A 14,072-nucleotide genomic window follows, 5' to 3' on the forward strand; every position below is an offset into this window, starting at 1 on the left:
CCTTCGACTTCAAACTGAAAGGTTTCTTTGATGTATCCTATTCTTGCTAAAATTTGAGACTGCGTTAGCAGAAAGATAATAACTTGAAACATTGGCCCCACAGTCCCGAGGGAGGGGACATTGGCAATATTTGGCCACGTTATACGTACGTGTATCGTGTGGTCCAGTAATCCCACTAGAAATTGATACTGTAGGAGTCTAGATTTCACTATCCTGAAAACCCACTAACAAAAATATGAGATGATGTATGCCCAGCTGATGTGCAGCATCTGTAATAATAAGACTGGCAATAACCTGAGTCACGAGGAAACCAGTTAAATGAAAAGTGCTTGAGCTGCACGACGCAAAAAGGAATGAGGAGTTATCTCTACACCCGACGATGCAGGGATCTCCAGGGAGTATCGTTAAGGAGAAAAGGCATAGCAGAGAAGAACGTGTATAGTATGCTACCATTTGTATTAGAAAGGGGTGATTTGCATTTATCTCCACGTTGATATAGATATTAGATAGACACGTGGATATACATTTATGCGTCTTCACCTGTAATAAAAACCAATAAAAACCAAACTAAAGGAATAGCGCAAAATTAAAAATGGTTATATAGAGGGCAATATGGAGGAACTTCTTCAAATAGTATAACGATTTGTCTTTAGAGGCATAAATATTTCACAAAATTAGAAAACAAAATTAAATAACCCCCCCAAAACAAAAATAAAATACATGTGATTATATCTGCATATCCAGTTAATAGCGTAATGACACAGAGATGAGCTTTTTCAGGTGACTTTACGATAGTAATTTGACCGTATGTTCCCACCGAGATCAACCGTAAGCACAAAATAACAGCAAAAACCAGAACAAAGCCTTAAACTGTTCTCCGTAATCATAGCGTTGCTGGTAGATGGGGGGCTGCTATTCTGAGATCGTTTTACTGGAAGAGTGAAGAAAAGTGATTACTTGCTATCGTTAAGAACCAGATATTTCTGGCCCAGTTGGAAGGAGATACAGACACAGGATTAGTGAGTTAAGTAAAAGCCTGAGGACCTGTACTTTGTAGTAGGAAGTCAGGATGTGTTCAATCTTAAAAGTGCATATTCTCTACTTGTATCTACTGAGGAGACGCAGACACAGTTCCTGACTATATTCAGGGGTCCCCGAGACCAACCTCAGGCTCATTGACTCTCTACAAATATTTATAGAACTCAGCAAAGCTGTTATACTCACGGTTACAGTTTATTCAATGAAAGGGTACAGGTTGAAATCAGCGATGGAAAAAGGCACATAGGGCAGAGACCAGGAGAGGCCAGGAATAAGCTTCCAATGGGTCTCTTCTCAGTGGAGTCATGCAGACAGTACTTAATTTTCCCAGCAGTGATGTGTGGTAACCACAGAATCTTATTCTAGTCTTGACGTCAGGATACTGACCTAGTACCAGTGAGGCCCCCCTAGTACTCCGATCCTGGTTTTTAAATACTACTGCTCACAAAAGATAATAGGGCTCTTTGGATAAATGGCTGAATTCGGGCCTAGGGCAGGAAATAATGTACAAGGCAAGCCTAGAACATATTGTCATACTGGAGTAAGATATCAAAGACCATTGGGATTGTGTCAGTAGGAGTCAGGAATCAATCTTTCACTGGCCAAAAAGAACAATTCGAGCATCGACAGAGATAATTACTACAGTAGATTAAGACACATAAAAAATATTTATATCTAGGGGCACCTGGGTGGCTCAGTCGGTTAAGCCTCCGACTTTAGCTCAGGTCATGATCTCACGGTTCATGGGTTCGAGCCCTGCACTGGGCTCTGTGCTGACAGCTCAGAACCTGGAGCCTGCTTCGGATTCCGTGTCTCCCTCTCTCTCTCTCTGCCTGTCCCCCGCTCACACTGTCTCTCACTCTCTCTCTCTCTCTCTCTCTCTCTCTCTCAAAAATAAACATTAAAAAAAGTTTAAAAAAAATACTTATATCTGTTATTCACAATGGTATTAAAATAACCACAACATTAGTCACCTTTGGAACATGCTAGGAGCAACACACATCATTAGTTTGAAAAGACGTAAATGAAGCATTTGCCCTTTCTTTCCTAAATGATCAGGGAAACCAGATCATTGACGTGGGGTGAATGTGCAAGGGCTTCTCTTTGTGGAAGTATTTCAACTAAAAAGAGGCGGAAGGAATGATACAATACCACTCTTTTTCAAACACTACTGAACTATTGGATTTGGGCAATGATCATCACCCCTTAAAAAAGAGAGGAAACAAGAGACTGTTCCTCCTATTAGAAGTACAAATACCACGAGTAAAGAGGTTTGAGAAAAACAGAGGAACCAAAATGTGACCAAGCACCTAAATCTACTGACCAGTTTATAGGCAACAGGAGACAAAGGGACACGTAAAAGGTCCCTTGGGAAGGCAGCCATGCAGTCAGCAGAGTCCAGACGATGGGGAATACAGTACAATTATGGGGAATTAGTGCTATGGAGCTGGTTTTTTCTACCAAAAATTTGCAGAAAATAAAGGAAGAATCTATAGAATAAAAGAAGCACAACATCAAATTGGAATATGTAATACTTATTTGTATCCTAATTCAAACTATCAAAGTGAAGAACGAAGCAAAAATAAAAACACAGCTGGGAAAAGGTGAACACGCATTATGTGATGATATTAAGAAATTAATTGATTTTAGGTGTGATGAAATTGTGTCTTTCTAAAGGACTCCTTACCTTTCAAAGATACACAATAGAATCCTTACAAATGAAAAAAATACAATGTTTGGGATTTGCTTCAAAGTGATCTTTTGGGAGGTATGGGGAATGGATGGGAATATAGATGAAACGAAATTGGTCATACTTGTATTGATAATTGTTCAATTGGGGTGAGAGCTCAGCATATATTCTATCTTCTACATGTTTGAAAATTTCTGTAATAAAAAATAAAAATAACAAAAGACAACAAAAACAAAAGTCCTGTAGCAATAGTAAGGCGATCCCATTATTTTGACTGAAAAAAGGAATAGGCAATCTCATTCATTCATTCATTCAACAAATTATTGAGCATCCATTCTGTGCCAGACAACAGTGACGGGAAGAGAAAGAAAAATTCCTTGTCTCCGTGGAGCTTACATTCTAGTGATGGGAAAAGGCCACTGTAAATAAAATGAGTGAGTGAAACAAAGTATGCCAGATGATTCTGTCATGGTGGACTGTCAATTAGCCTAAGGGGCTAGAGAATTTGGGGGAATGGTTATTTTGAAGAAGCTGTCCACAAGACGATGACATTTATTTCTTTTTTTTAAGTTTTTATTTTAATTCCAGTTAACTACAGCGTTCTATAGTCTCAGGTGTAAAATATAGTGATTCAACAATTTTATGCATCACCCAGTGCTCATCGTGAGAGCCACACTCCTTAATCCCCATCACCTATTGAACCCATCCCCCCCCCCACCTCCCCTCTGGTAACCGTCTGTTCTCTATAATTAAGAGTCTGTTGGGGCGCCTGGGCGACTCAGTCGGTTAAGTGGCCGACTTCGGCTCAGGTCGTGATCTCATGGTCCGTGAGTTCGAGCCCTGCGTCGGGCTCTGTGCTGACAGCTCAGAGCCTGGAGCCTGTTTCAGATTCTGTGTCTCCCTCTCTCTGACCCTCCCCAGTTCATGCTCTGTCTCTCCTTGTCTCAAAAATAAATAAAACGTTTAAAAAAAGAGTCTGTTTCTTGATTTGTCTCTCTCTCTTTTTTCCTTTTGCTCATTTATTTTGTTTCTTAAGTTTCACGTGAGTGAAATCATATGGTAGTTGCCTCCCTCTGTCTGACTTATTTCACTTAGCATTATACCCCCTAGATCCATCCATGTCATTGCAAATGGCAAAATTTCATTCTTCTGTATGGATTAATAACATTCCATATATATATCCATTCATCAATCCATTCATCAATCGATGGACACTTGGGCTGCTTCCATATCTTGGCTGTTATAAGTAATGCTATTATAAACATTAAGGTGCACATATCTCTTTGAATGAGTGCTTTTGTATTGTTTGGGTGAATACCCAGTATAAGTAGTGCAATTCCTGGATCATAGGTAGTTCTATTTTTAACTTCTTGAGGAACATCCATACTGTCTGCCATAGTGGCTGTACCCGCTTGTATTCCCACCAACAGTGCATGAATGTTCTTTTTCCCCCACATCCTTGCCAACACCTGTCGTTTCTGGTTTGTTGATTTTAGCCATTCTGACAGGTATGAGGTGATATCTCATTGTGGTTTTGACACGCATTTCCCTGATGATGAGTGATGTTAAACGTCTTTTCATGTGTCTGTTGGCTATCTGGATGTCTTCTCTGGAGAAATGTCTGTTCATGTCTTCTGTCCATTTTTAGTTGGATTATTTGGATTTTGGATGTTGAGTCAATTCTTTATATATTTTGGATACTAACCCTTTATCAGAAATGTCATTTGCAAATGTCTTCTCCTATTCAGTAGGTTGCCTTTTAGTTTTGTTGAATGTTTCTTTTGCTATTTATTTTAATGTAGAAGCTCTTTATTTTGATGTAATCCCAATAGTTTGTTTTTGCTTTCATTTTGATGTAGTCCCAATAGTTTATTTTTCCTTTGTTTCCCTTGCTTCAGGAGACACATCTAGAAAAAAGTTGCTAAGGCTGATGACAAAGGGGTTACTGCCTGTGTTCTCTTCTAGGATTTTCATGATTTCCGGTCTTACATTTATGTCTTTAATCCATTTTGAGTGTATTTTTGTGTATGGTGTAAGAAAGTGGTCCAATTTCTTTCTTTTGCATGTTGCTGTCTATTTTCCCTACACCATCTGTTAAAGAGACTGTCCTTTTCCCATTGGATGTTCTTTCCTGCTTTGTTGAAAGTTAATGGATCATACAGTTGTGGATTCATTTCTGGGTTTCCTATTCTGTTCCATTGATCTAGGTGTCTATTTTTGTGCCAGTACCATACTGTATTGGTCACTATAGCTTTGTAATATAGCTTTAAGTTTGGAATTGTGATGTGTCCAGCTTTGCCTTCCTTTTTCAAGGTTGCTTTGACTATTTGGGATGTTTTCTGGTTCCACACAAATTTTAGGATTGTTAATTCTAGTTCTGTGAAAAATGCTGTTGGTATTTTGGTAGGGATGCATTAAATGTGTAGATGGCTTTGGGTAGTATAGAAATTTTAAAATATTTGTTCTCCCAATCCATGAACATGGAATGTCTTTCTATTTCTTTGTGTCATCTTCAGTGTTTTATAGTTTTCAGGCTGCAGGTCTTTCACCTCTTTGGTCAGATTTTTTCCTGGTGCAATTGTAAATGGGATTATTTTATTAAGTTATTTTTGGTGCAATTGTAAATGGGATTATTGTATTAATTTATCTTTCTGCTGCTTCATTATTGGTGTATAGAAATGCAACAGATTTCTGTACCTTAATTCTGTATCCTGTGACTTTACTTAATTCATTTATCAGTTCTAGCAGCGTTTTTTTTTTTTTTTGGTGGAATCTTTTAATAGTATCATGTCATCTGCAAATAGTGAAAGTTTTACTTTTTCCTTACTGATATGATGCCTTTTATTTATTTTTGTTGTCTGATTGCTATGGCTAGGACTTCCAATACTATGTTGAATAAAAGTGGTGAGAGTGGACATCCTTGTCTTGTTCCTGACCTTGGGGGAAAAAGCTCTCAGTTTTTCCCATTAAAGATGATGTTAGCTGTGGGTTTTTCATACACGGCCTCTATTATGTTTATATACTCCCTCTAAACCTACTTTCTTGAGGGGTTTTATTGTGAATCGATGTTGTACTTTGTCAAATGCTTTTTCTGTGTCAGTTGAAATGATCATATAGTTCTTAACCTTTCTTATTGAGGTGATGTATCACATTGATTGATTTGTGAATATTGAACCACTCTAGCAACGTGGGAATAAATCTCGCTTGATTGTGGTAAATGATTTTTTAAATGTATCGTTGGATTTGGTTTGCTAGTATTTTATTGGGGATTTTCCCTCAATCTATGAAGATCTATATTCATCGGGGATATTGGCCTGTAGTTTTCTTATTTGGTGGTGTCTTCATCTGGTTTTGGTATCAGGATAATGCTGGCCTCATAGGATGAATTTGGAAGTTTTCCTTCCTTTTCTATTTTTTGGAATGATTTGGGAAGAATAGGTGTTACCTCGTCTTTAAATGTTTGGAAGGATTAGCCTGTGGAGCCATCTGGTCCTGGACTTTTGTCTCTTGGGAGGTTTTTCTTGTTTGTTTACTGATATAATTTCTTTCCTGGTTATTGGTCTCTTCAAATTTTCTATTTCCTCCGGTTTCAGGCTTTGGTGGTTTATCTAGGAATTTATCCATTTGAGAAAACAGGTAAAGAAGGTAAGGGGAGAGGTGCGTAGGTATCTATGGGAAGAGCATTCCAGGCAGATGGACCTAGCACACAGGCACTGAGGCAAGAGGGCACTGAGAGTGCTAATAGAACAGCAAGGAGACTAGTGTGGCTGCAGGAGAGTGAGCAAAGGTGAGGGTAGGAAGCCAAGTCGAAGACGTAGTGCAGGGTCTTGGTAGCTACAGACAGGACTCTGTGACATGAATTGAAATGGAAAGCCATTAGAGGTTGATTGGTCTGTATTGATTGATTGATTGATTTAAAAGTAGGCTCCGGGGCGCCCGGGTGGCTCAGTCGGTTAAGCGTCCGACTTCTGCCCAGGTCATGATCTCACAGTTCGTGGGTTCGAGCCCTGCATCGGGCTCTGTGTTGACAGTTCAGAGCCTGGAACCTGCTTCAGATTCTGTGTCTCCCTGTCTCTCTGTTCCTCCCCTGCTCTCACTCTGTCTCTCTCTCACTCTCTCAAAAATAAATAAAGATTAAAATAAATAAATAAATAAATAAATAAAAGTAGGCTCCATGCATGCCCAATGTGGGGCTTGAACTCATTACCCTAAGATTAAGAGCTGCATGTTCTACTGACTGAGTCATCCAGGTGTCCCCGATTGGTGTGTTTTTTTTTTTTTAGTTTCTTGAAGTATGTATTAATTTCTTAGGACTGCCGTACAAATTACTACAAATCGGATAGCTTAAACCAACAGAAATGTATTCTCTCAACATTCCGGAGTCTACAAGTCCAAAATCAGAGTGTCAGTGGGGTTTCTTCTTTCTGGAGGCTGAGCCCTGAGGAACTGTAAAATTTAGATGAAGGGAGAAAGCATAGCTAAGACGGATGAACAATCAGCCAGGAGGGAACCAAGAGAATGTGGTGTCCTGGAAACCAAGTGAAGAACCTGTTTCAACTGTGTCTAAGAAGTGTTGCTGATAGGTTCATTAAGAGGCGGACTGAGACTGACCATTCAACTGAGCAATACGAAAGGCACTGGTGACCTTGGCAGGAACAATTACAGCTAAATGACAGGGACAGATACCTTATTGGGTTCGGGAGACAATGGGAGCAGAGAAAAAGAAGAAAAGACCATTCTTTTTGAGAAGTTTTGCTTTAAGAGAGAGCCAATAATGGAGCAATATAGAGAAGTACAAGGATAGCTTTTTTTTTTTTTAATTTTTTAATTTATTTTTTATTTTTTACAGAGAGAGAGAGAGAGCGCACACCAGCAAGCGGGGAGGGGCAGAGAGAGAAGAGACACAAAATCTGAACAGGATCCAGGCTCTGAGCTGTCAGCACGGAGCCCGATGCGGGGCTCAAACTCACGAACCACGAAATCATGACCTGAGCTGAAGGCAGACACTCAACCGACTGAACCACCCAGGCGCCCCAAGCTTGTTTTTATTTTTAATGGGAGACACAATATTGAGTTCATAGAGTAATGGGAATGATCAAATAGGGAAGGAAACATGAAGGGTGCCAGAGGAAAAAGAATTGCACGTGAAATGCGCTGGATGAGAGGGATGAGATTTAGATTGAAGGAGTGGTGTTGTCCTGAGTGTGACCAGATCATCCCTTCTACAGGCTGGGGTGGAGAGGACACAGACATAGGACAGACGCCAGCAGCTGGGTATATGTCATGGTGGGAGCTCGTACAAGTTCTCTTCTGAATACTGCTTCTTTCTTAGTAAAGTGTGAAGCTAGGAGTGAGGATGGGGTAGGAGGTGTTGGAGTTTTGAGGGAAAGAAGGGTAGGTACGAGAGAGCTATCCAGAAGAGTGGGAGAGTGAGGGACGAGGGCAACATAGCAGCATTAAGGGTGTCCTTGAGGTGGTGGTCAAACACTTAGTGAGACGGGGCAGCCTGGCAGCGTGCCTTTCGCCAGCTCTTGTCAGATGTGCAGGTGTTGACACAGAGTAGGCAGAGAGCTGGGTTTAGCAAGGAGCTGCGTTATGCCAAGCTAAGAAAGAAGATAAGCAAAGGCGGTGAGAATGTATGCAAGGGAGGGATGATAATACTTGACGTGGACTTTTAACATGGGAAAAAGCAAAGTGAAGACGGTGTGGTACAAGGGGGAAATGGTGAGTGAATCAACAGGTCGTAGGTCCCGTGTGCAACACAAGAACTATTGAACTTGGGTATCAGAAGATAGGAGCCAAAAAACTGGGGTGGCGAGTAGAGCAGAGAATTTGAAGTGGAATGGATTCTGGGGTTGTGTTACTGGCAATTAGCAGGGCCAGGATACGAGGAGGGAGTGGGTAATTGAGGTGGGATGCAGGACAAGTGCACTGAGAGGAGGTCAAAGAACTGAGGCATGAGGATGGAAAAGATCATCTGCACGGAGACTGGAATCCCCAAGAACCATGGCAGAAGTAGCACTGGAGTGTGTGACAGTGAGCCCAGAGGTCAAGTTGTTGAAGAATGAGTGCAAGTGTGCTGGCAGAGTAGAGGACAACGGCAAGGAGCCGTAGGTGACAATCTATCCACAGGACACTCCAACCTGGAAGTTCTTAGGGAGAGGTGATGCAAAATGAGGAGCTGGGGGTGGGGCATCCGTCTCACCTCTAGGCCCAAGGGTATGAGGAAGGTGGGAGAGAACCAGCCAGAAGTGGAGAGGACTGAGGCGCAAGAAGGGGAGGGGAATGTTCTGACAAGAGGTGGCGTATGCTGGAAGATGTGCCCACAACTCTCTTGAGCTCCGGAGGGCCCAGTAGAAGAGTGTTATGAATGAGGAGGGCTGGGAGATTGGGCCAGAAATGTACAGAGCTGCAGAGGGTTTCCTGTGTGGGGAAAGAGGATGACCTGAGTCTGGTGTGTGGGAGCAGGGGGCGGGATGGATGATAAAAACAGAAAAAATGGCCCAAAGAGATTGGTCTCAATAGTCTCAAGACAGAAGGTGGTGAAGCCACTGCATGTTGGGTGTGAGGCAGCGGTAGGGTCTTGGGCTATGGTAACGTTCCTGTCAACCAGAGATGAGGAGGCAGGGGAGAGGACATTGAGAGATCCCTGGAGGCTTGTGGAGGTAGGAGTCAGGGCAGGGTTGTCTTACCTAGAATTTGCTTGGTGCCACGAATATCGAGTGCATTAAATCTCTTAATCCTCGTAACCACCCTACAGAGCAGGTGTTATTATCCCCACTGTTAGATGAGAAGCACAGAGAGGTTAAATAATTTGCCCAAGTCTCCCCTGCACTGGCATAATGTCAGGTAGTTAGAAGGTGCTTAATAAATGTTTGAATAGTAAATAAATGGGTGTAGGAATTGAATGTGTAACTAGATGAACAAAATAAACAAATTTGACCTTGCAGAAGGCTAGAGGTTGGGTTTTAAATGAACGAAATTGTCCCTTGGCCACACCAGATATTACAGACAAACAACCAGGTACTCGTCGTAAAGCGATAAGGAAAACAGGGCATGGACACATGAATAGAACAGAAGTCAGGCATTAGACCTAAATATGCAAAGGAATTTATTAAATGAAAAATCGGCATTTTGAAATCATTGTGGAAACATGGATTTAATAAGGGATCCAGGGAAATGGTTTATCCCGGGGAAAATGTGTATCCAGATTGCACCTAGAGAAAAATGTATGTCTAGATTGCATCTAGAAAAAAATGCAATCTGGATCCATTTCACATTGTCACCAGGATACAATATAGGTGGATCAAAAATTAAAATATAAAACAATGAAATTCTAGAAGTCTGAGGGACAAGGATGTACACACTACATGCATTTTTTATCTCAATGTGTGGAAGGCATTTATAAATGTAATAAGAAGCCCCAAAACGTAAAAGGTTGATAAATCTGATCAACATAAAAATAAAAATTTCAGCCTGGCAAAAGCCACAATTAATCAAGATAATAGATACGCAACAAGATGGGCTAAAATATTTGCAACTCCTGTCATAAAGGGCTTCTAAAAATCAAGGTTCAAAACAATTCAATAACATAGTGGACAAAGAACAGGAATGCGTAGTTAATAAGAACGGAAATATAAATTGCTATCAAGCACGTAAATATCCTCAGCCTCACTCATAAGACGAGGAATGGGATTCAAATGATATGGCATTACCACGTTGCTATCACGCTGGCAAAAATCCAAGTTTTGATAACATACTCTGTGGTGAGAGTGTGGGGAAACAGGCACCCTTGTGGACTCACGCACGTGCAAAATTACACACGAACAAGGATATTCGTGGCAGCTGTTGTAACAGCAAAAGATAAGAATCCGTTAAGGATATGAGGCATATACGATACCCATGCAGGGGTGTGTTGCTACACATACAGGTAAATACAAGCACCTGCTAAAAAGCGGAAGGAAATTCTGTAGAAGGATGTGGAATGGGCTCCAAGATTCATCGAGTAGAAAGAAAAAAAAAACAGAACGGGGCAGAACAGGATGCTACCATTTCTATTTTTTTTTTTTTTTTTTGTTTTCCCGAGAGAGAGGAAAAAGAACCTATGAATGTATACGTGTTTGGTGTGGTTCGATAGAATAGCACATGTTGAAGGATGTTGAAGGGTAGCCAAGAAACCGGCAATATGGGGAACACAGTGAGTGGTCTTATACATGTCACACATAGAGACTCATTCATACCCTTCGTGTCTTTTGAATTTGTGCGTAAGGTACCTATTCCGAATAATTGTAGTAATATAAAAAGAATGTCTTTTTGTCCTCAAGTTGGGGAGACCCTGCTTTACTACAAGATGAAAAATGTTAGGTGTCCTGAGAGAGGCAGAGATGAAATCATGTTCTGGCCTGGCTAGAAAGACGGGGCTGGTGGAAATTTAGTGGGAGTGTGCTTATATTTTATGTAAATATACCCAAATGCCCTAGAATGAGTATACTTGATGTCTAAGTTCAGGTCATGTTCAGCAGCACTTTAGCCCCCAACAATTTTTTTTTTTCCAGCTAAAAGCAGGTGCCTGAAAAGTTGAAGAATTCCACAAGGGCACGGATAGCATGTGGTAAAAGTCAAGGGTCTGAGAGGGGCGCCTGGGGTGGCTCAGTCGGTTGAGCTGCCCCTTCAGCTTAGGTCATGATCTCACAGCTCATGGGTTCGAGCCCTCATGGGTTCGAGCTCTATCCTGACAGCTCAGAGCCTGGAGCCTGCTTTGGATTCTGTGTCTCCCTCTCTCCCTGCTCATACTCTGTCTCTCCCTCTCTCTCAAAAATAAACATTTAAAAAAAATTTTTTTTTAAGTTAAGGGTCTGATGTTACTAGTTAAAGGCTTTTTAAACACTCACCAAGCTCCTTTCTCACCCGTCCTGGTGGTAAAGTAATTGTACTTAACACCATTGTGTGCCAGTGGGAGACAGAAAATGTACGTTATTTTTAGCAAATTCTAGTAAAAATGGTAGATGCTCTTTGGACTCTGCTGGCAGATTTGCCTCTCAGCTCCTGGGAAGCCAAATTTATTTAAATTGCCATCCTTGCCTGTCATCTCAAATGGAGAAATGGACTTTTTAGATTCCTCCAACTGTGATGTGGTGGGTGAATCAATTCCCAAGGTGGCATCCAACTGGGGCTGGCAAAAAGTTTCAGTTTTTCTTCTTAAAGCCGAGGAAAGACACAAAGTCTCAGTTCAGCAGCTGATGCAGACACCTAATTTACAGATGTACCACTCAGAGCACCTCTGCCTGTATTTTCTTTAAAAAAAAAAAACAAAACAAAAACAAAAAACAACTTTTTTTTTTTTTTTACATATATTTATTTTTTGAGAGACCTAGAGAGACAGAACACAAGTTGGGGAGGGGCAGAGAGAGAGGGAGACACAGAATCCGAAGCAGGCTCCAGGCTCTGAGCTGTCAGCACACAGCCCGACGCGGGGCTTGAACTCACCAACCGTGAGATCATGACCTGAGCCGAAGTCGGGCGCTAACTGACTGAGCCACCCAGGAGCCCCTGCCTTTATTTTCTAAAGTAAAGTTTCAGGTGACTCATTAACTCTAGCCCTTTCCATATCAACTAGCAGAAACCGTCTTAAAGATTAAGATATTGTTACTCGAGAGAAGGAAGCTCTTTATTTCACTGTTTATTGCCCGAGTCACCAAAAACTTCTATTAAAATTTGCTCTGTATTATCCCTTTCAGTGTAATATTTGACACATATATTCCTCTGCCTTTTTCACTTTCATTCCCCAGAGGCAGCCACTATCCTGACTCTGTGTTTCTAATTTCCCGCCTGTGGCTTGTCTTTGCATAATCTCTGTAGTTTTGTTTTTGTTTTAACGAGTATAAGTTCTTTAAAGTAGCCACACGTATCAATAAGCTTTTTATAGTGAACTCTTTCTGTATTCTGTGTTCCAAAAATCCTTATGACCTCAATCCTTAGGACCTTATACATCTTCTAAAATTTTAAATTTCTTTTCATATTTAAATCCTTAGGCCAAGTAAAAGGACTTTTTTGAATACGGTAGGGAAGGGGTCTAATTTCAGGGTTTTTTTTGTTTTTGTTTTTTATTTTTGCATTTATCAATTTCTCTAAATAGACAATTTCTAAGTGGACAATTTTCTAAATAGTCCCATTGGTCTGAAATGTCACTTCTGTCACATATCAGTTCCATGAAGGCACGGTCTTTGACTCTGTTGCATTTGTTAATTTGTCTATCCTTACTGCAATATCTCATACTGCAGTATTCACAATCTTAATTATAATTACAATAATCTTTGAAATAAATTGAAGAAACCGTAGATCTGAAGATTCACGTTATTCCTCTACAGGGGTGTCCTGGCTTTTTTTTGCCTCTATTCTTTCCAGAATTCACTTACTAAGTCCCATAAAAGCAAGGTAAGGATTTTAACTAAAATTGCGTTCAATCTACAGATGAGTCCAGGGAGAATTGAAATCTTTATGATATTCTTTCTATAGTTAGAAAACCATCTGTAAAGAGAAACTCTATCTATAGAAAGACTCAATATTAAATAAATTTCTGTGTAGGTCTTTATTAATGTTTTTCACTAATGTGTAGTGTGTGTGTGTGTGTGTGTGTGTGTGTGTGTGTGTGTGTATTTGCTATTATAAGTGCTGTCTTTTCTTTTTAAAACTTTTTTTCCCAACTATCGGTTGCTGATGTGTAGAAATGTATTTGACTTTTTATACTGATCATTAGCCAGCCAAACTTAACTATTTCTGCCCATTATCTATAGATCTTTTGAGCTTTTATGTAGACAACCATATCTGTGCATGACAATTTATTCCTTTCCGAATTTTATTTTCCTTTTTATACCGTACTTGCTAGAAACTCCAGTACAATGTTGAACACAGGCAGTAACAAAGGGCATTTTGTCTTAATCCTGGTTTGAAAGGAGATGCTTTTAAAGCTTCCCCATTAAGAATATTTGCTGTAGAATTTTTGTAGTTGCTTTTCATCAGGCTAAGGAAGCTCCAATCCTATTTCTAGTTTGGAATTTTTATCATGAATAGGTGTTGAATTTTGTCAAATGCTTCTTTCTCCATCTATTCTAATAATAACACACTTTTCTCCCTTGAATCTGTTAATGTAATAAATGACATTTATGGATTTTCTAATGCTAAATCACTTTTGTTCTCCTGAATAAACCCAGCTTGGATACAGACATATGTATATGGTGTAGGCTTTCTCTGTCTTAAGGCACTTCTAGTGAATTATATTTTTCTAGGAATTTGTTTCCAGTTCACCTGAGTTTTCAAATTTATTGGTTCGAAATGTTCATAGTAT

Source organism: Leopardus geoffroyi, chromosome C3, assembly GCF_018350155.1.
Source record: "Leopardus geoffroyi isolate Oge1 chromosome C3, O.geoffroyi_Oge1_pat1.0, whole genome shotgun sequence".
Lineage (NCBI taxonomy): Eukaryota > Metazoa > Chordata > Mammalia > Carnivora > Felidae > Leopardus > Leopardus geoffroyi.